The sequence below is a fragment of the Pleurodeles waltl genome, chromosome 7 (genome assembly GCF_031143425.1).
Source record: "Pleurodeles waltl isolate 20211129_DDA chromosome 7, aPleWal1.hap1.20221129, whole genome shotgun sequence".
NCBI classification, from domain to species: Eukaryota; Metazoa; Chordata; class Amphibia; order Caudata; family Salamandridae; genus Pleurodeles; species Pleurodeles waltl.
Window position 1 is genome coordinate 1,304,874,900 of NC_090446.1, and position 19,890 is coordinate 1,304,894,789.

The window sequence follows — 19,890 nt, forward strand, 5'->3', positions numbered from 1 at the left end:
GGGCCCACCTCAGAAGCGTAAGGCTGAAAAACCCGCGGACCTAGGCATCTTTAAATCCCTCAAGAAGGCCTTTACTAGGCCAGAGCCTTTTGTGGAGGACAGTCCTCAAGGCCCATTAGAACTACCAAGAGGTACTGTCAGGTGATTCGCCGGAAGAAGCGTGACCATCCCGCCCTTGGCACCCTTCGCCCGTAGAAGACCCCAAAGTCAGGAGCCTATGACAGACATGCTTGAGCCAGAGGATCTCATCCATCCACGCTCTTTGGAGTGGTCCCCCTTGGACAAGGTGGCCAGATATGTGGCTAGCCGCCTTCGCAAGCCCTTAGATAAAGAGGTCAGGGCTTGTTTTAAGGCGGAATGCCCACGCCCTTCCCTCTGCGGAAAAGTGGCGCTAACTCTCGAACTGGACCCTCGCATGGCCACCTTCCTTCAGAAGTACTTCAAGGACCCTAAGAAAGGGATCTATAGATTCTGGCGCTCATGCCAGGATAAATTGCTAGACGTCAGTGGCCCCCTGATGAAGATTCTGGACTTTCGCGGAGGAGGCCAAGGCCACTGGTTCTCACATCTCGCCAGAGACCCTATCCGGGTGGGCTCGAAGGGCAATTTTTTCCTGGGCAACGCCAACTGTGCTCTCGCCACTGAACGAAGGCATTCTTTCCTTCTTAAAGTTGACTCAAAGCTAGGCGACCTGGCATTGACGGTGGTGGGCGTATTGCAGGCTGACGATCGGGCACACGCTTGTCAGTTTCCAAAACTGAAACTGACAGATGCGTTGCTTTAGCCTCACGCGCTTTTCATCCCCGAGCCACCTGGAAGCCTGACGCCCATAGTTCGTGGGTCTGTATAAAAGGGCACTGAGTGCCAGATAATACCAAGCGCAAGGCAGTTTCCCTTGACGCCCACCGAGCGCATTCGGTGCTAGGCGTTTCTCACGCCATTTACTGCTTGGGCCCAGGTGCGATTTTTCTGTTCTAACTACAACATTACTGTTGCCCCATACCTATAGGGGGTGCCCTGGACAACATCCCCTCGGGGGTTTCCCTCTTGAAGTGCCCACCTCAGAAGCACAAGGCTGAAAAACCTGCAGACCTAGCGTCTTTGAATCCTTCAAGAAGGCCTTTCCTGGGCCAGAGCCTTCTGTGGAGGACAGTCCTCAAGGACCGTTAGAGCTACCTCTTCTGTCAGGTGATAGTGATTCGCCGGAAGAAGCGGGACCATCCCGCACTTGGCACCCTTGGCCCGTAGAAGACCCCAAAGTCCAGAAGCCTATGACAGACATGCTTGAGCCAGAGGATGTCATCCATCCACGCTCTTCGGAGTGGTCCCCTTTGGACAAGGTGGCCAGATATGTGGCTAGCCACCTTCACAAACCCTTAGATAGAGAGGTCATGGCTTGTCTTAAGGTGGAATGCCCACGCTCTTCCCTCCCTGGGAAAGTGGTGCTAACTCCCGAACTGGAACCTCCCATGGCCACCTTCCTTCAGAAGTACTTCAAGGACCCTAAGAAAGGGATCGATAGATCCTGGCGCTCATGACAGGATAAATTGCTGGATGTCAGTGGCCCCCGATGAAGATTCTGGACTTTGCAGAGGAGGCCAAGGCCACTGGTTCTCCCATCTCTGCAGAGACCCTATCCGGGTGGGCTCAAAGGGCAATCATTTTTCTGGGCAACACCAACTGTGCTCTCGCCACTGAACAAAGGCATTCTTTCCTCCTTAAGTTGACCCAAAGCTAGGCGACCTGGCATCGATGGAGGCGGGCCTCACTGTGCGGGGGGGAATCTATGGGGAGCCTTTTATAAAGGAACTGGGCAAGTTTGTAGCAAGGTTCACCTCGCTGGACAAAGCACAAACATCTATTAAGAAAATCTTCAACCCAAAAATTTTCATCGGGGCGGGCCATGGCAGAGGGCTCTTGACTGGGTGCATCTAGATCCAGAACCCTCCCAAAGGCCTCATACGCCTGCCAGACCACATCTGTCAAGGGGAATTCTTCAACACCCGACGACCGGACAGAGGGCGAAATTCAAGAGGATCCTCCAGAGCACAGTTTCTAGCCCAGTCAGGTAAGGCTCCGCAATTCTTCCCAACTAAATCTGGGAGGCAGGCTGACATGGTTCAAACACATTTGGCTTTCAAACAGAGTTCTACGGTACCCCGGTGCAGCCAGTTTCCCCACGCCCAATGCAGTTTTCAGAAGATCAAGCCGCCTTAATAGACAAGGAGGTAGCAGATCTTCTGCAAAAGAATGCCATAACCAGGACACAACGACACCCCAATGCTTTCCTGAGCAATCTCTTTCTGGTGGAGAAACAGGACGGCAGACAACGCCTGGTAATCAACCTCAGGGAATTCAATGGTTGGCTAGTGTACCGCCATGTTAAGAGGGTATCCATCTTCTACAAGACCTCCTGAGGCCCAACGACTGGATGGTCCTCTTGGATCTTCAGGATGCCTATCTTACATTTCCAATATTTCCCCCTCACCGCAGGTTTCTGCAGTTCAGGTGGAGGCGCAAGTTTATGCATTCAAGACCCTCCCCTTCTGCATGTCCTCGTCTCCTTGGTGTTTTACCAAGGCCCTCAAGCCGGTTATGGAAAATTTAAGAGCTCAAGGCTTTCACCTTATAGTGTACCTGGATGATATCCTCATAATGGATCCATGTCCACACCGTCTGTCAAACCAACTCCAGGTGGCAGTCAGTCTTTTAGAGGACTTGCGTTTCATCATCAACAGATGCAAATCCTTTCTGGCTCCTGCTCATCAGACCACCTTCCTAGGGTGTGTGATAGACTCAGTCGACAAATCTCTGAGCCTCAATATGCGTAAGATTGTGAAAATACACAGGGAGCTCAGGAGAATCATAGCGAAGAGCTCAACTTCACTGCGACAGATCGCCAGGGTGCTGGTTTACTATCCTCTTCAATCTAGGTGATTTTTCCAGACACTCTCCACTACAGGGCACTGCAATGCTTAAAGGTCTCTCACTTACGCAAAGGCCTTCAATACTCAAAGAGGGTTCCCCTCACAGATGAAGTGGTGGATGAGATGAGGTGGTGGCTGACACATATGGAGCCCTGGAACGGCAGAGCCATTTTTGGTTCCGATCCCGACCAGGTGATCGAATCGGAAGCCAGCAAGTCCGTATGGGGAGCGCGTTGCAGAGACTCTTGTACAGTCGGGAAATGGTTCGACGAGGAACGAAAATTGCATATCAATTGCCTAGAGCTCATGGCGGGGTCCTTCGCAATAAAGTGTGGGACGAAGGATCGGGTCCGTTGCACTGTCCTGCTGAAAATGGACAACTGATCAGCGGTCAGATATATCAACAAGCTGGGGGGGGTCCAGGTCCAAGATGTTGACAGACTTAGCTAAAGATCTCTGGGAGTTTTGTCTCACCAAGAATATTTCCGTTACAGCAGAGTATCTGCCTGGCGCCTCCAATTCCATAGTGGACTGGTACTCCAGACAGTGGTCGGACACGAGTCTGTGGCACCTGGACCCGTCAATCTTCTGATGTTTGGACACCCTTTGGGGTCTCGTTCTCAATAGACCTGTTTGCGTCCAGGCTGGTTCACCAAGTTCCTTGTTTATTCAGTTGGAGGCCAGATCCTCTAGCAATAGCGACCACTGCATTTCTGCAGGACTGGTCAAAGGAACAAGGGTTTGCATTTCCTCCTTTCCCAATGATCACAAGATTGACAGCACATGTTCGCAGTCAGAAGGTCAAGGTAGTCCTGATCACTCCTTGCTGGAGGTCACAAGTCTGGTTTCTGGTTCTTCTGGAACTTTCTTGGGACTCTCCTCCAAGATCCCCTGGGCAACTGTCACCCATTGGTGAGGCTAGGCCAACTGCCGCTTATGGCCTGGCAGATTTCAGGCAATGCTGGAGAGTCCCAGGATTAAAAGAGGAAGCTGAAAGCATGCTGGCAGCCGCATGGGCAGACGGAACGAACAAACGCCACAGGTCAGCATGGTTCAGGTGGGTACGCTGGTTCAAAACAACCACGATCCCATGGGGTGCCAGGTGATCCCCATCCTGAATTTTCTGGCACTCCTTGCAACCCGGGGGTTAGCGTACAGAACAATAAATTCTTACAGATCGGCTATTTCAGCGGCCCACCTTCTTCTGGAAGGTTCCTTGGTAGGAGAGCATCCTCTTGTTTGCAAACGAATGAGGGGCATACGCTTGAATTTGTAGCCCGAGCCGCGCAACTCATCTCTTTGGGATGTGAATCTCGTTCCCAACCTCTTTCTGTCTTGGCAGCTGAACTAATTTTTTATCCCACAAGGAGCTATCGCCGAAATTGGCTATGCTTTTATGCCTGGTCTCATGTCGCGGAGTGTCGGACGTGAGGGCTCTGGATATTCTGGGCTGATCTTTCTCTCCGAACGGAGTGATGTTCCATAGTTCCAAGTGGACAAAAACCAACAACAAGGTGGTTTCTTACCCAGCTTTTCACAGATCTCCCAAATTGTGTGAAGTTTGCTGTCTCAAGGCTTATGAGGAAATGACAGAGGAGTTCAGACCTCCAGGAGAGAGACAATTACTTATTTCGTTCAGGAATCCTCATAAGGCAGTCTTGTCTCCCACCATTGTGAGATGGATTCGGGGGATAATGCAGGAAGCGGGGATACTATCTTGATATTTGGTGCTCACTCAGTAAGAGGAGCAATGGCCTCCAAAGCTTTCCACTTAGGAGCCCGATTGGAGCACATAATCAATGCAGTGGATTGGTCGTCTGATTCCATGTTCAAGCGGTTTTACTTTAAACCGGTATTGGACATGGCCTTGTTGGTGGTAAATAAGCTTTGAGCTGGTATAATCCTTACCTCTGGTCCTGACATAGAATGAACAATTTCCTAGTAAATATGAAGGAAAGTTTTAATTCTATTAAGGACACGGAGGCCAGGATTAATCCCACTCAGGGCTTGTCAAGACCATTACCCGACCTTTAGACTCTGCTCATGAAGATTTAGCAGACTTATACGGCCTAAGGTCTAAGTAATGTTGAAAATGTTTTCTTTCCGACTGAGTGTTCTGAATAATTTCAAAGTTATCAAATGTTGAGAGAGGTTTTTATTGCACCTAGGTGTAGTTGCTCTTTTATTTAAGATTGTTTTCATGGCTTTTTTGATTATCTGACCGTGATACTGTTATGCAAAAATTCTGTCACAGTGTCCTTTCTTAGGGATCTGCACGTTGCTGAACAAAAGGCCCACCTCCCGGCATCATCAACTCAGAAAGTTATAATAGCACAGAGTTATGATGAAGCCAGTCGGGGGGAAGGGAATTAGGGTAGGGAATAGCAGGGAGAGAGATCTGAAAAGAAAAAGGTTAGAACAAATATGCATTTACTCATTCATAGGAATATAACTCATCAATAGACTCTTGAATAAATGTGTCTCTGAGTTATCAGATGGAGACCCCATTTGAAATTAGGGCAAAGCCCCTTCTTTGAATCATGGAACAAGAATAAACTACGACCTCAGAAACAAGAGATGGCAAGAGCTTTGGACTATGTTCATACTCAGAATATCAATCTTGTAACATCTATGCATTCATAACATAAACCGTTGATCATGACCTAGAACATCCCAAAGAATTAAATATGCCTTTCACATATTATGCTTTCCAAAAAACAATGAAACCTATGATTTGCTTATCTCCAAAAATACCTTCACATTCACAACTATAAAGGCTGAAAAGTTTTTACTCATCAAACTTGAATCGCTTTAATTATAATACCAGGAAGAGCTTTTTACTTGTCTTACCTGAAGACCTGTGGGCTGAAGCGCTTGAATTGCTGTGCCAAGAGCGCTTTACACATGTGGACTGAAGCACTTGAATTGCCGTGCCAAGAGCGCTTTACATCTGTGGACTGAAGCGATTGAATTGCCGTGCCAAGAGCACTTTACATCTGTGGACTGAAGCGCTTGAATTGCTGTGCCAAGAGCGCTTTACATTTGTAGACTGAAGCGATTGAATTGCCATGCCAAGAGCACTTTACATCTGTGGACTGAAGCGCTTGAATTGCTGTGCCAAGAGCGCTTTACATTTGTGGACTGAAGCGCTTGAATTGCTGTGCCAAGAGTACTTTACACCTGTGAGCTGAAGCGATTGAATTGCCGTGCCAAGAGCGCTGTACACCTGTGCTCTGAAACGCCTTTGATCGTCGCACCAAGGCCACTGTACTCTGGAAACTGAAAACACCTTGCTCGTTATGCTAAGGGGTGCTTTACTTCTGGAAGTAATGGCTTCCTCGAAAATTTTGATTCATCAAGGCCTTACCGCTACAAGTACGACCTACTCGTTTTTGAATTCACCATGGAAACAAGGATACTTCGATTGGATGTCCCTCTGCCATGCAGGAACTCTGCTCTTCTTCAGAGAAACCCCCACGAGGTCTTACTGCATCGAAGTCTTCAAAATAGTGAGCAACGTGCTTGGGTGTGGCTGGGCTTTATAGGCCTGCCACACCCCAAGATGGCTGCTGCCTCTAAAAACATGGGAATTGTAGTCCCTTCTTGGAATAGCACTGATAAGTGCATCTTGTCCACCAATGTCCTGAACCTGCAGCTCTATGAGCTTTGCCACAGGGCAGACAACGCTGATTGCCACCTTTGGAACAAGAGGGGATGACAAGTGGTGCGCATAAAGCGCCTCAGAGTCGTGCAGCGGAGCTTCGGGCGGAACCTGGGCCGTGCATGGCCTTATTCCTGACAAAATCATTTGCAGTAGATTACCAGGTTTTGTTCTCTTTTCATTCAATAGGGACTGAAGGATCCAAACAGGAATGAGGGAAGAGGAGATCAGCATATCTTGTCGCATCCAAGAAAGAGGACGTCACAAGGGGAGCTACCCTGGCATTGAACGAGGCCTGGATCATTGGTCATGGGACTTGTAGTTCTTTTCCCTAGGTTTCATGGGAAAAGTAGTTTTGTTATAGTTTATGTTGAAGCTGCTGTATGAAATAAAGGAAGAAAGCAATGCATAATCTCCACCTCCGTGTCCTTAATAGAATTGAAACTTCTTCATGTTTACTAGGACATTTTTCATTTTCTCTCACTTAGTACCCCTTCCAATCCGCATTTGTTCCCTTTCCACTGCCCCTTTTGCCCCTCTCATGCGCCCTGCTTGTCGTATAGTGTGTTTTGGCATTATATGCCAGTTTGGTTGTTGGAAAATCTGAAGCACTCACTCTCCCAATCTTACTTGTAGCGTCTTCCCTAGCCCGAGAACAGGCAGATGAATTGTGCCACACAAGAGCTGTGGTCAAACATTACTCTATTCCTCAACATACACTCACGCATTGTTCATTACATTATCTGTTAAACACACTCTAACACCTCCCCACCATGTTCAGAGTCCACCCAGAACCACAAGAATTCTAGTGCACAAAACATCAATATGCTACATCGCCCCCTTTGTTAAATAAAGAGGTGGCAGACCTCACCAAGTTTACATGTCCTCGATTAGTAGGAAAGGAGCTCTCACTTGTCTGCTGGCTCGGTTGATCCTAGATGATTCAAGTCCACCCTGATGGGGCAAGGGCAACATAGGCTCAGGCACTTGAGCCAGACCTGGTGGCAGGATCAATTATGGTATGTTTTCAGTACTCAACGCACATCCCGGTAGGTGTTTAAAATGTGATTGTAGGAGGCTGGCTCCTTTTATGGTGTACACCAATTGTGTGGCACCCTATACTGAGTACAGGCAACCCTTAGTGATAGTCAATGGATGTCCAGATAGCAGACGCTTTCTAGGGGTAGCTAGGGTGAGCAGCTAAACGTTATCCAGGAGGAATGTAAAGCACTTGCAATACCACAGTAGTCACACAATAACTCAGTCACAAGAAAGAACCACAACAGTGTTTCACAAATAAAGGATGCGTTATTACAGCACTATCAATCAATCAATCAATCAATCATTGCATTTGCATAGCGTGCTACTCACCCGTGAGGGTCTCAAGGCCCTGGGGGGGGGCTGCTACTGCTCGAACAGCCAGGTCTTGAGGAGTCTCCTGAAGGTCAGTAGGTCCTCGTCTGACGTAGGTGGATGGGGAGGGTGTTCAAGGTCTTGGCAGCGAGGTAGGAGAATGATCTGCTGCCAGTTGTTGACCTGTGGATGTGTGGGACGGTGGCGAGGGCGAGGGCGGCTGAACGGAGCTGACGGTTTGGGGTGTAGAAGGTGAGACAATCATTGAGATAAGCTGGTCCGGCATTGTGGAGTACTTTGAGGGCGTGGGCTAGGAATTTGAATGTGATCCTTTTGTTGATGGGGAGCCAGTGTAGGTCTCTCAAGTAAGCTGTGATGTTGCTGTGGCGGGGGATGTCAAGGATGAGGTGTGCGGAGGCGTTCTGTATCCGTTGCAATCTTTTCTGGAGAGCAGCTGTGGTTCCCACGTAGAGAGCGATGCCGTAGTCCAGTCTGCTGCTGACGAGGGCCTGGGTGATCGTCCTTCTGGTTTCGGTAGGGATCCACCTGTAAATTTTGCGGAGCATGCGGAGGGTGTTGAAACATGAGGATGAGACGGCGTTGACTTGTTGGGTCATGGAGAGCAATGAGTCAAGGATAAAACCCAGGTTGCGGGTGTGGTTGGTTGGTGTTGGTGTGGCTCCCAGCGTGTGTGGCCACCAGGAGGAGTCCCAGGTGGAGGGGGTGGGGCCGAGGATGAGGACCTCTGTCTTTTCTGAGTTTAGCTTTAGGCGACTGTTCTTCATCCACTTGATGACGGCCTTCATAACGTCGTGGAGGTTGGTTTTGGCGGTGGCGGGTTTCTTAATGAGGGAGAGAATCAGCTGGGTGTCGTTGACATAAGAGATGATGTTGAGGTTGTGAGATCTGACGATTTTGGCGAATGGTGCCATGTAAACGTTGAAGAGTGTTGGGTGAGGGAGGAGCCCTGTGGTACGCCACAGATGGTCTTGGTGGCTTCAGATCGGAATGGAGGGAGGCGGACTCTCTGTGTTTTGTTGGAGAGGAAGGAGTGATCCAGTCCCGGGCTTTGTCGCGGATCCCTGCGTCGTGGAGGCGTGTGCGCAGGGTGTGGTGGCAGACGGTGTCAAAGGCTGCTGAAAGGTCAAGGAGGATGAGGGCTACGGTTTCGCCTTTGTCCAGGAAGGTCCGGATGTTGTCGGTGGCGGCGATGAGGGGGGTTTCAGTGCTGTGATTGCTGCGGAAGCCGGATTGGGACGGGTCCAGAGAGTTGGTTTCCTCCAAGTGGTGTGTCAGTTGCCTGTTGACGATCTTCTCGATAACCTTCGGCGGGAACAGAAGCAGAGAGGTGGGCCGGTAGTTTTTGAGGTGCTTAGGGTCCGCCTTGGGTTTCTTGAGTAAGGCGTGGTTCTCTGTGTGCTTCCAGCTATCCAGGAAGGTGGCGGTCTCGAAAGAGCTATTGATGATCATGCGGAGTTGGGGGGCGATGATGGAGCTCGCTCTGTTATAGATGTAGTGCAGGCAGGGGTCAGCTGGAGAGCCGGAGTGTATGTTGCTTATTTCTTCGGTGGTGTCAGCGTCGTTGACGTGTGTCCAGAAGGGCAGGAGGTTGGTGAGGTTGAGGGGCGGCGAGTCAGGGGTTTTGGCGACTGCTGGTGGGGTCTTGGTGTTGAAGCTGTTGTGGATGTCTGTGATCTTGGGGTGACTGAAGGTGGCGAGGGAGTCGCAGAGGTCTTGCGAGGGTGGGATGTCGTTGGTGCTGGAGCTGGGGTTGGAGAGTTCCTTCACGATGTTGAAGAGCTCCTTGCTGTTGTGCGCGTTGTTGTCGATACGTTCCTTGAAGGAGGATCTCTTGGTGGTCCGGATGAGCTGGTGGTGCTTGCGGATGGCATTCTTGAGGGCCATGTGGATGGCTGGTGTCTTTTCCTGGTGCCACTTCCTCTCAAGTTTTTGGCAGGCCTGCTTGGAGGCCTGCTTGGAGGCCTGGAGGTCGGTGGTGAACCAGGTGGCCTTTCTGACGGCACGGTTGTGCAATGGTTTCTTGATCGGGGCAAGAGTGTTGGCGCAGTCGTCGATCCATCGCCTGAGGTTGCGGGCGGCTATGTTGGCATCGGTAGTATTATCTGGTGGGGCTAGGGCAAGGGTGGAGATCAGCTGGTTGATGGTGACCTTGTTACACCTGCGGCGGGGGATCGGTTGCCGGTGGTGGTGAGTTTATCGAAGATGAAGTGGATGCAGCGATGGTCGGTCCAGTGGAGTTCGGTGATGTGGCTGAAGGTGATGTGGCTGCTGGCGGAGAAGATGGGGTCGAGCGTGTGCCCGGCGGAGGGGGTGGGAGATGTGATGAGCTGTTTGAGTCTGAGGTTGGCAAGGTTGCCAAGCAGGGCGGTGGAGTTGCTGTAATTGTTTTTTTTTTTGAGGTGGAAGTTCAGGTCTCCGAGGAGGATGTAGTCTGTAGAAGCAAGGGCTTGGGTGCTGATGACGTCAGCGATGGAGTCAGTGAACTGAGCACGAGGTCCGGGGGGGTCTGTAGATGAGTGTACCCCTGAGGGTGGTCTTGGGGTCGATGTGGATTTGAAAGTGCATGTGTTCGGCGGTGCTGAGGGAGTCTTCGGTGTTGGTTGATATTCTGATGGTCTTCCTGTGGAAGATGGCGATCCCTCCTCCCAGTCTGCTGGTGCTGTCTCTGCGGGTGATCTTGTAACCGTCTGGGATGGCTATGGCGATGTCGGGTGCTGAGGATGTGTTTATCCAGGTCTCCGTCAGGAAGGCGATGTCTGGGGCAGAGGAGACGAGAAAATCCCAGAGTTCTATGGCGTGCTTGTGGACGGAGCGGGTGTTGAGAAGGATGCACCAGTTCTTGCGGGGGTGGAGAAGCTGCAGCTCCGGCAGGAGAAGGGTCCGTGGGTGTACTTTGGTGAGGCTTGGAAGCAGATGGAGGATCGGCCGGTGTTGAGGACGTGGAGGGTGTTGACGTTGTAGTGGCGTTGGGTGCCGGGGGGGTTGCGGAGGCCAGGGGGACTGGCGCTGGGCGCAGTCCAGGCGTGGATGGGCGCAGACGGGCTTGCGTCTGGCGCGCCCCTGGCGTGCCGGTGGCATGCCCGCTGCGCGCGGTCGCCATTAAGAGGGGGAGGTGGGAGGGAGGAGCAGCTGGGAGATGGGGGAAATTTCGAATGGGTGCACAAGGGGGCGGTAATGCAGGGGACGTAGCGGCGGGAAAACCACGGGGGAAACGCGAACAGAAAAAAAAGGTGCAAAAGCACAGAACTACAACAGAAAAACAGAGAAGAGCAGAAAAAACAGAGAAAGAGAGAAAAACAGTTAAAGACAGCCACAGGCAAACAGACAGACAATACTTACGGCTCACCACTGACCACCAGGGATGAGGCGCAGGCGGGACCCTGCGGGTGGAGGAGGCCTCGAACTCGCAGTAGCAGCTGCGAGGGTGGGGAGAGGGACACGGGCACAACAGGTGGCGCTGTGCGGTGCCGGGAGCTTCTCACGACTTTGATAGCAGGTCAAGGGCTGACGTTGCTCTCCTCACCGCGCAGCGGTCGCCATTAAGAGGGGAGGTGAGAGGGAGGAGCAGCTAGAAGTTACTACTAAACTGATATTGGTACATCTCCCTTTGGAGATATTATAGACAATTATAGACATAGAATAACCATCAGACATGGCACAGAAATATATAGGGCCATAGGGGAAGGCCAAACCATATACTAAAAAAGTGGAATGTGAAAGAGTGACTCCAGCCAAGGTAAGTGTGGTGGTTAGCTAGGGGCTGGGGGCAGTTAGGAACATCAGAGGTAAGTACAGTAAATGACCCCAGCAACCGGGAGTAAGTCAGTTACCCGCCCAGTTGTCCCATAGGCTAACACAGAGAGTAGTGGTTGGAGTTTTTGGAATTCAGGATTCCCATTGGACACAGAGGAAACCAGCAAGCAAGATTATGGATGGAGAGTACCCCAACTCCAGGATACGAAAGACAAGAGTACCTACACCAGGGACCCAGATGCAGAGGGGAGAAGGGACTCTCTCTGAAGACTGTGGATGCCTCAGATTGTCCAGCTGCTGTCAAAACCCGTGGACCAGGCCGGTGGAACCCTGGGACAGATTCTGAATGTGGAGGACCTGCAAAGGAAGGTGACAGAGTCCGGCATCCAAGGAGGTGCCCAGGTGGCGCAGGTGCCAATGCCCACCCTCCTGAAGATAAAGTTCCTGCATGACAGTGGATGAAGAAGTCCAGCTGGGGGGTCCTGGAGCTGCTGAAGATCCCAGGAGTCACCTATGAGCTGTCCCTCGATGGTCGCCAGATTGCAGGAGGGTTAGTAACCAGCCAGGTCACTAACAAGCCTTGACAAATGCAAACAGGAACAGAAGAGGAGTTTGCAAAGTTTTGGGGACCAGCAAGGACTAGGAGACTCTACCCAGGAAGGGGAGTCAGAGCTGGCCCTCAGCATACACGAATGCCAGCAGAAGTTGATGGAGCCCCCACGAGTAACCCATAGGCGCCGGACACAGGGAGGCACAAGGAGGCTTTACCAGCCCAGCAAAACAGAAGTCTCACATCGCAGGAGTTGTAGGACAGGAGATGAACTTCGGTTTGCAGAGTGCTGAGGGTCCGGGCTTCTTGGAGCCTGAGGATCTCCTGGAGGAAGAGCCAATAAGCCTTGGCAAGTGCCCAGTTGCAGTGCACTGGGGTGCCAGTCCTTGGGCAGGAGCAAGGGCCTACAGTCTCCTAACTCGGAAAGAAGACAGGCAAGACCCCAAGGAGGCCACAAGGCTCACCACCTGTGTTGCAGAATCTTCGGATGTCCAGGTACAGCAGACCCCACCAATCGGTCAACTTTGCTTTGAGGTGCCTGCAGATGCAGGGGCGTGACTCCTTCACTTCAATGGAGATTCCTTTGTGCTTCCTGGTGCAAACAAAACCCTTGCGAACCTGGAGGATGCACAGCCTTGGATGTTGCAGAATTCTTGTAGGATTCAAAGAAACAATGTTGCAATGGGAGCCTTCCCACCAGAAGCAGACTTCTTCTGTTCCAGCAAAGACCAGCAGTGGTTCCAGAGGCCGGAAGCAGTAGATGTCTTGCAGAGAGTTCCTTGTAGAGTCTAGCTTGACCTTTGGGAGCCCTTAAATACCTCTAAAAGAGGGGTGGTCACTCTCTGTAGTGACTCACCTATCAGAGGGAATCAGGGACGTCATCTACCTGGCCTAACCAACCAGATGCTCCCAGGGATCTCTGCACATCTTATTGTCAAGATGGCAGAATCAGGTGGTCACCTGGCAGAGCTCTGGGTACCTCCATAGGGGGAGGAGCTGGACAGGGGGGTGGTCATTCCCCTGTCCTTTGTGTAGTTTTGTGCCAGAGCAGGAAATGGTGCAAACCAGATTATCCAAAGAGGGCACCAAATAGGCCCTTTAAAGTATTCTGGTGGCACTCAGAGGCCACCCCATCCCAGCCATTAGACACCTAATACACATGAGCAGTGGCCACACCTCTCTCTTGCAGGGAATCCTTTGTTCTGCTCCTTCAGCCTGAGCCTGGCTCACCAGCAGGAGAGCAGAATAGTGTCTGGGGTCAGCAGCAGTGAGGGCTGGCAGCTAGACCCTATAAGGCTGCGCAGGCAGAACTGGGGGATCGCCTAAGGATCCCCTAGAGTACATGATATCATGCAATTAACACTGGAATCGGCGTAGTTGCATGATTGCAACATGTTTGATGCCAAACATGCCTAGGTTCAGAATATCCTTTATGTAGTTGGACTACTCGTGTTGACCAGTGTCCATTACATACCTTAAGATGGCTTCCCCGCACTTACAGAGGCCAGGAATTGACCTAGGCTCTGTAGGGGTGCCCTGCTCATGCAGGGGTACACTCACACTTAGCGACATGCACCTTGCCTTTGGACTGAAGGGCCTACCAGAGGGGTGACTTATAATGTCTAAGTGAAGTGGTTAGGTTTGGCAGTGAAGGGGTGCATGCACCCTTTCAGGCAGGCTGTAATGGCAGGCCTGCATTCACAGTTTGCATGGGCTCCTAGGGTGGCATAATACATGCTGCAGCCCATAGGGGACTCCTGGTGTACAAATGACCTCGGTACCTAGGTGATATATACTAGGGTCTTGCATGGGTGCCCCATTTTGCCAATTGTGGGCGTAAGAAGTAACCAGCAACTAAGTTTAGGGGAGAGAGCACAGTCACTGGGGTCCTGGTTAGCAGGGTCCTAGTGAACTACAGTCCAAACACACTGACATCAGGCAAAAAGTGGGGGTAACTATGCCAGAAAGATGGCACTTTCCTACAGTGATATGCCCCGAGTGATGAATTGTCCAGGATGATGTGCTGTCAGCATATGTCCTTTGCAATCCACAAAATTGGCAAAAGGAGTGTCTGTTTTCCATCTTCTTTTGTGCTTAACCAATACCCAGTCTCCTTTGTCAAAAACTCTTCCCTGGGCATGGCAACACTGATCTGCGTATGTTTTCATTTTCCATTTCCGCGCCGCGTCGGTGTCTCAAACCTTGTCCGTATTCACCGAACGAACTAGGGTTCATTGAGGTAGTTTTGTTCTGATGGTTCTCCCAAATAGCAAGGTGGCTGGACTCTCACCAGTTGTCGAGGGAGGAGTTGATCGATAGGCCCGGAGGGCCTGACACATGGCTTGGTTCAGATCAATTCCCTCCATGGACGCTCGGTGAATGACTCTCTTGAGGGTGCCCGTAAATCATTCAACTACACCATTGGCTTTGGGCCAGTAGGCTGCACTCTTTTGGTTTTTGACGTTGTTTCAGACAAGAAATTCTTTGAACTGTTTCCTGTTGAAGGGCAGGCCATTATCAGATTTGAGAACTTTGGGGATGCTCCATGTTGCAAAGATGTCATCAAGCCATTCTATGACTTTGTCATGGGTTGTCGAAGGTTAGTCTTCCACCAAAGGAAAACGTGAATATTCATATATGAATAGCATGAGGTGATGTTCATTTCTTGACGTCCCTAAAAAGTAAATGCAACTCTCTCCCATGCAGGGGCAGAGAGTTCAGACATCGTCACTGCGTACTGCATCACCTTAGGGGACAAACAACTGCAAATGTGGCATACCTTCAGCTCCTTCTCGACTCACTTATCAAGCTTAGGGAACCACACTTGTTTCCCTAATGCTCTTTTTGTGGCTATAACACCACAGTATCGTTCATTGACAAGCTCAATGGCCCACTGCCTTAGGCTTCCAGGTATGACGATTCTCAAGTCTCGTAGTATTATGCCTTCTTGGGTGACTACTAGTGCATCCTGTACACTTTTGAAATTCAACATCATCAGCAAGGGGCCTGGTGCTTCTCCTCCATGATTGCATGGTAATTAATTATTTGATTATGTTCATGTCTTTATCCACATTGGTGGTAGCAATGATTTGTTTCACAGAGCTGCTGGGGTGCTGGATTTCATGATAAAGTTGACATATGCTTGAGCTGGCTTGGATGTTGAACTGTGATGATGCAGCGAAACTTGTGAAAAGTAATCTGCTGGGTTTTTGATCCTTCCTTTGTTTGTGCACAATCGTGTAGTCATATTCTTGTAGTCTCAACCACCACCTCTTGATGCGAGGGGGCTTCTTAGCCTTCGAGTTTCTAAAAATTTAAATCAATGCCTGGTGATCCTTGATGACAGTGTATCGTGTTCCATAGAGGAATACATACAAATGTTTGAAACCCCATACCACAGCTAGACTCTCTTTCTCTGGCAGAGAACAAGCATATTGTGTATCAGACAGGCTTTGACCCAAATAGGCTGCAATGTATCTCTAAGCATTCGGATGCCCACTGTTTTGCCTCTAGACCGACCAGGCTGGCATCAACTGTTATTTTGGTATGTACTTGGGGTCAAAGTAGGCCACTTCTGTTGCATTCTCAATCGCATGTTTAATGTCTTTGAAACTCTGGTCGCATTCTGGAGACCACTGGAACAGTTAATTTCACTTTGTCAAGTTTCTCAATGGCACACTTAGGTAAAGGCTTTGTCGTGTTCTTTTTAAGTTCTCCCAAAAAAGAGTATGTCATCACTGTGATTGAAAACATGTGTAACAGGTTGGAATACTCAGTGAATAACATCCTGAAATATCTCAACAGCCCAAGAGACTCCAAAACCTAGGTTTTTATATCTGAACAAACCAACATGAGTTGATAAAGCAGATTTACCTGCAGTTCTCCTCCAATTCGAGTTTATGGTATCCATTATTCAGGTCAATGGGGGAAAACACCTTGGCTCCATTCAATTGCATAATCATGTCTGCCATGAGCAGACCAGGGTGTCTCTCCCTCTCAATGGCTTTGATCGCTTGGCGCATATCAACGTATGTGTGCACTGCTCCACCACTGTCCTTTTTTGGTACTTGTACTATGGGCGAAACCCAAGGCATAGGGCCTGTGGAGTGTTTGATGATGTCATGTTTTAGGAGGGCTTCCAACTCTTTCTCTACAACGTCTTATAGATGAAATGCAGCTCTGTGGTGTTGCTGAGCAACAGGGCAAATGTCTTCATTGATGCAAAGCTGTACTTTCATTTTCTTGAGCTTTCCCAAGCCATGGAACAATGATGGGAATCAGCTTGTGATCTCACACTGAGCACAGAGATTGCAGTTGAGGGAAATCAGTTCCATGTCAGCAGAAGTGGCAAAACTGAGTAACCAGGCACTCAACTAGGTCCCTTGTAGAACACGAATGGTAGCTCACAGCAATGTCTTTTTGTGTTGCATTGTCACTTTGAATGGTCCTTGGCTTTGTAATGACTCAGAAGCAGCCCAGGTGTACACCCTCATGCCTGATGGAGTGAAGTGAGACACACAGGTCAGGCTATTAAACTTTTCTACTGGCATGATGTTAATCGATGCACCACTGTCTATGATGAAAGTTATTGGATAATTGTTCAATTTCAACCTGATTTTCGGGCAGTGTCCAAATGATATCTGTCACTCTGTTGGTGAGTTTTCTTTGAACTGTGATCTTCTTTACAGGTAGTCAACCCCACATGTGCATACCATGTTTTGGTAGATATCATCAGTGCAAATCCATCTTCTTTGCTGGTATTTGATAGTCACGTTGAAGAACCTTTGTACAATGAGCTCGACGATTATTGATTTTGCCTAGTTTCTACTTGTTGTAGCTGATGTTGCTTTTCGGGTTTAGGAGCATGGCGCAAATGTTTCTGGAATGTTCTCGCGGCTATTTGCTCTTGCTGTCATGATGCACTTGACGTTTCTTTTATTCAGTACACAGTTATGAAATGGTTCTCTCTCCCTCAACCTTTGCAAACTTGTCCTGCAGCTGGACACTTACCTTCATGGGGAAATCATCAGAAGCATAGCTTTTTTTTTTTTTTTGAAGACATCGACATACATGTATCTTGTTTGTTCTTGTGCTTGCTTTTTATAGTCAATGCTGATTCCTGGTGTGCCATTCTTGCTTCAACGACAGCAGGTTGTCGATCTGCTTGTTCTTCTGCTCTCACAGCCATCAGCATTTTATCTGGACTGTGTTTCCCTTGCAGGCACCTTTTAAACAAGTCTGAAAGGCACCCATATATGATTCTGAGGCACATGGCTTCTTCATTGGAGAAGTCGCAGAACTTGCAATGTTTGATGAGTGCATCAAGTCTTTAAAAAAGCTCATCCATTGTTTCACCAACCTATTGTTGCGCTTATTTAAAGATATACCTTTCATAGTCAACATTCCGCATTTGATTGAACTTGGCCTCTAATGCTTCTTTTACCTTTTGGTATGATTTTGCATCAGTCTTGGATATTTTCATTAGAACATCTTTCACTCCATCACCTGCAAGGTGTTTCAAATATTTGATGATCTTCTTGCCATCTTCTTCCTCTAGTACACCTATGAAGTCATCGAATGTTTTGATCAGCGTAGCCTACATGGCACCAATATTTCGCTTCATAGAAGTGTCAGAAGGTGGTTGTGGATTCAGGAACATGGGTGTATTGTTTTTTGCGCTCCTTTCTGCCACCATTGAAAGCATGTGTTATTCAGACAGCTTTCGCCACACAGTGTGGCACAAACAACTTCTGTAAGCAGAGGTTGCTGCTGTAGTATGCGTCACAGTCCTTGTCAATCGCCCTTGCCAGTGGGTAAGTTCTCTGTTTTTCATACCTTGCTTATGTGATCATTATTGCTTGCTTTGTCTGAATAATCGTTCTGTATTTGAAGTATGGCGCAGCATCTCTGTCGACCACCTTATTGGCAGTTTTGGTGGGCATTTTGAATGTGCTCCTCTGCAGAGCCTTTGATCTCTTTGTGGCTATGTGTGGTTTGGAGCAGGGCTTCGACTCCACATGTGCCAGTCACAGACCACTCTGTATAGATTCTAGGCACACATGGCACGCACAAGCAGTTAGATGTATTGTTGCTCTCAGGGAGAGCAGTCTTGTCTTCTCTGGCATGTATGTCCTACTCGTCGCCAGTGTTATCATCTTCCCCATCCCAGGAACATGCAGATGAAATACGCCACACAGGAGGGGCGATCAAACATTACTTTATTCCTTAGCATACACTCACAGGCTGTTCATAAATCATACTTTCTGTTAACCACACTCTAACACCTCCCTGCACATTACGTACTTTATGTTCAGAATCCGCCCAGAACCACGCGGATTCTAGTGTGCATAACATCAATATACTACCTTAGTGACAAATATGCCCCTGGCCTTTTGTTCATGCTGTACAGCACCAGTAACTGTACAGCATTGTCGTGGGTATGTTAGGACTTATGCTCACGTGGGATATAATTATGGAAGAAACTGTCAGAAGACTCATTATTTTAGTAATTGAATGTATTACTTTATTTTCTGTATTTCTATTTGAGAACTTTTGCTTTTCTTTCTCTTCTTGTCTCTCTCTCTCCTTCTTTCTCTTTCTCGTAGTCCTCTTTCTGTGACTTTTATTAATGTCATGTTATTTCTTTTTCTTTCTATGTATGTCTCCATTTCCGGATGTGAAGTTTCCCCAGAAGGATGGACATAGGCGGGAAAAATAAAAAAATAGGAAGGGATAAGTAAGTATTTTATCTATCGAGATGGACAAATCACACCTGGCCGGAGGGGGAGGGAAAGAGGAAGAAACAGGGATCAGTGGGGGTCTGTGCCCAAAAGTGCATGTTTGTGAACATTCTTTGTTTTTCATATATGTGCCCAGGTGCTCTGGTGTACAACGTGTCGTAAAGAACAACAAAAAAGGAAATTGAAATATTTCACATCGCGCTTGCTCCCCTTTATATTTTATTTCTTTTCTGGCAAGTCATGCAGAACATTCATGAATGCTTTAGGTTTCCCTCTTCTCCTATACCTCTTTCTGGCTCCCCTCCCTCCCTTTTCCACTTCCAAAAATAGGTACTCAGGTTTTGTAAATAGGCCCGTACCTGCAGTAGCCACGTCCCTCCTGTGACGTGGTGGGATCTCCGTTTCCCAAGCCCTTTCGGCCTCACTGGATCTCTCGCCGCTCTCCTCTGCCCTCTCAACCACTTTCTCCTCTGTAGATTCCCCCACCTCTGCGTCTCCTTCGTTGGTCCTCCCACCACGATTGTCTCTACGCGTCGCCTTCTTTTCCTCTTCTCCTCGCGTCACCTCGCAACAACCCTCTTCTTCCGGGTTGGCGTGTGTGGTGGAATGTGAGTCGCTTTCTGAAATGCCCCCGGGGCACTTGTCAATCGGCCCCACTCGCGTATTGAGGCCTGATGTTACCGCAACCCTGTTACAAGCATTAACAAGAATTGGAAAAGCCTATAGGTCTTGCCTACGCAAGAGCTATTGACTTAACCAATGTGTTTTAGCCATGTTATATACCAGCGTGGCTACTCTTCAGCATGACTAAAAGTTAGTGGCGCAGAGGAGAGTGGCATTAAGTGAACTGGAATAAATTAGACTGACTAGAGTGGACTGGAGTGG

General features: G+C 49.0%; 1 protein-coding gene across 1 annotated transcript in view; it reads right to left on the bottom strand.

Moving 5' to 3' along the window:
* The window catches only part of ISOC2 (isochorismatase domain containing 2), a 185,758-nt gene extending 166,175 nt beyond the window's left edge, over positions 1-19,583 (bottom strand). The window contains exon 1 of the mRNA XM_069200619.1: positions 19,365-19,583. The gene's annotated coding sequence lies outside the window, so the exon portion shown is untranslated. The remainder of the gene's footprint in view (positions 1-19,364) is intronic.
* Positions 19,584-19,890: the final 307 nt, after the last annotated feature.